The sequence below is a fragment of the Suricata suricatta genome, chromosome 10 (assembly GCF_006229205.1).
Source record: "Suricata suricatta isolate VVHF042 chromosome 10, meerkat_22Aug2017_6uvM2_HiC, whole genome shotgun sequence".
In the NCBI taxonomy this organism is placed as follows: domain Eukaryota; kingdom Metazoa; phylum Chordata; class Mammalia; order Carnivora; family Herpestidae; genus Suricata; species Suricata suricatta.
The window spans coordinates 112,917,232-112,920,346 of record NC_043709.1 but is presented as its reverse complement, the minus strand read 5'-3'; positions in this window follow the sequence as shown (position 1 = coordinate 112,920,346).

Genomic DNA, 3,115 nt, shown 5'->3' with positions numbered 1-3,115 from the left:
AAATGACATATCAGAGAAAGGGCTAGTATCCAAAATCTACAAGGAACTCACCAAACTCCACACCCAAAAAACAAATAACCCAGTGAAGAAATGGGCAGAAGACATGAACAGACACTTCTCCAAAGAGGACATCCAGATGGCCTAAAGACACATGAAACGATGCTCAACATCACTCATCATCAGGGAAACACAAATCAAAACCACACTGAGGTACCACCTCATGCCAGTCAGAGTGGCTAAAAGGAACAAATCAAGAGACTATAGATGCTGGCGAGGGTGTGGAGAGACGGGCACCCTCCTGCACTGTTGCAGGTGCAGGTGGCAATGTAATTTGACCTTTAAGTGTACCTACAAATAACATTTGGCTAGAAAGATATTCTAAATCTATACTCTTAAAAGATTATATGGTCTTCATGGCCAAAAGGAGCCACCAAATACATACTTTGAGAAAGGATATAAGTATGTTCACTTAAAAGTTTAGTTTTAGTGGAAGAAGAGGGCTATTAATTTCCTTTTTGTATTCTTTCTGGAACAGAGAAGATATATATGTATCTAGAAAGTGAAAAAGTTACCATCTTTGTTTTTCTGTTCTATATGTTCTCAGTCTTCCTTTTGCAATAAGATCATCTTGACTCCAATAGTGAAAACTGATGACCACCCAGTATGGAGGATGGTTGGTGGTTTTATCACAACACTGATGTCTTATCCATATTGTTCCTAAAGAAAGAGAGCTTATAGAAAGGAGCTAAAGAAAATTTGGCAATTTGCTTTTGTTTTTTTGCTTGCTTTTTTCCACTAAAAGTTCATTATCTATGAAGCAGTTTTAGGTATCCTAAACAATAAATCCTATCTCTTCACAACATATTTATTTATCAACACTCTTACTTCCTAAATGAGTATTTTAGTGAACATTTTAAAGAAAATTTAGCTATGTTTATCTGGTTAGTCTTCTTAATGGAATACATTAGCTAAGAACTTATTTACGAAATCAGATGGCTTGGTAATTGGTTAAGGGCTTTCGTTGGTAATCTATGAGTTTTTAGAAATATTATATAGCTTTTTGAAGAGGAGGATGAAAAAGGAAATCAAATGTGGAGATAATATCAACAAAAAAGTTCTATCTATATAACTGCATAATCTTATTTTAATAGAAAGTACTAAACTTTGAAACAATAAACCTTGGAAAAATCAGAGGTAAATAAGATGGTAATGTAAAACAGGTTAAAGAATTATGCCAAAAACCTTCTTAAGCATATACTTCACTTCTGTCCTATTACTTTTATTATATCAAATTTGTTCCATATTAAAATTATGATAAGCTAACACATAGTTTTTATTTGAAGTAAAATTCAAACCTGAATAAGTTTTCTGTGCTTCCTCATTTTCCCATACTATGAAGTGGGGATACTGAAATATACCTTTGTTAGAATTAGAAAAAATATGACATAAATGTAAAGTAGTGGCAAAAAAGTATTTTATATGTTAACCCTCTTGTAATGAATTATAAGATAATACATTTTTCATCAGAGTGGTTTCATATTTTCTATTTCTATCTGCCTTTTTATCTTTTTGTTATTATTACTTGAGGATTATGCATTTAAGCTAAGCAAAGAACATGTTTTCATCAGACTGCAATTTTTTTCAAGTTACTCTTCAGCTTATAAACATGAAAATAAGTCAATATGCATGACACAGACCCCAGATATAAAAGGAGAAAAATATTGAGGCTTCCAAAAATCTAATAACTGTTTATAAATATGACTTTTAATACCCATGAAGAGGAAAACTTGAGCTCATGGGAAACCGACTGTTTAAGCTGTATTTATATGTTTATATACACACATGCAGAAGTCTACAGAGTTTATACAGATAAATATACATACTTATACAAGAGGATTTCATTTCAGGGTGACTGAGAAAAGGGTATATTAGAAACAACCAGGTGATGACTCCTTAGACAAACTTGTTGACCAGATACTTTAAGAGGAGCATTAGGAAGATTTCATTGCAGTGAAGGGAATTTTGTAAATGAAATCCCTGGAAATTGACCTCTATATACACAAAACTTTTCAAAAACCAACTGACTGGATCAAATCATGTCAATCAGACCAACTGGACAAGCATACTCATCAAAACAGCTATTTTTTATAGTGCAAATGATGAGGGCAGGGGAAGTTAAATATAGCAACCTTCTAAAACAATTTTAGATACTGGCAATAGCCTTGAAGTTCAAACATAGGACATGACAGCCAGGCTTACAACTAAAAAGACATTTGAAATAAGATCATTTAAAGAAAATTAAGGACTATGACTGCTATAGTTTTTGTTTTCTATATATATGGTGTACGTTTACTACTTCTGCTCTTTCCAATCATCACAAGCTGAAGCCTGAGCATAGACATATGGCATTATGTGCCTGCAGTCAAATCACTCACCCATCTGAGCCCAATTTTCTCACACTAAAATGAGAACATTAAAATAGATGATCCTAAAAGAATTTTTAAGTTCCAAAATGAATTTAGTATATGCCATAGAGACTCAGGGCAAAAGAAGAACAAATATAAAATGAGATAAGTTATGGGGTGTCTGAATGGCTCAGTCAGTTAAACATCAGACTCTTGATTTTGGCTCAGGTCATGATCCCGGGGTCATGGGATTGAACCCTGCATCTCACTCATTCTGCCCCTCTTGCTTGTTTTTGCTCTCTGTCTCAAAATAAAAGAGAGAGAGAGAGAGAGAGAGAGAGAGAGAGAGAGGCTGATGAATATACAAAAACCCATAAATTTGAATAACTATTTTTTATTTTATTTTTTACTTTATAAAGTTTCATATTTTTTTAACATATGCAATTATTTTCCATCATTTACAATATAGTAGTTACAATGAGACTCCAAACAGAAAAGCAAAGTAAAAAATAAAACACCAACTTCTGTTTCATGTAATTAGACTTATACAGAAATTAGAAGGTTAAGTAACAACTAGTTAATCACCTAATTTCACAGCTATCTGAAGTGGCAATCGTTATATAGCAGCTTATCTATGATACATTCAAGATAAATGATACAATTTATTACTTGTTCATAAGCTACAACACAGCCTGCTTAATACCTTTCCT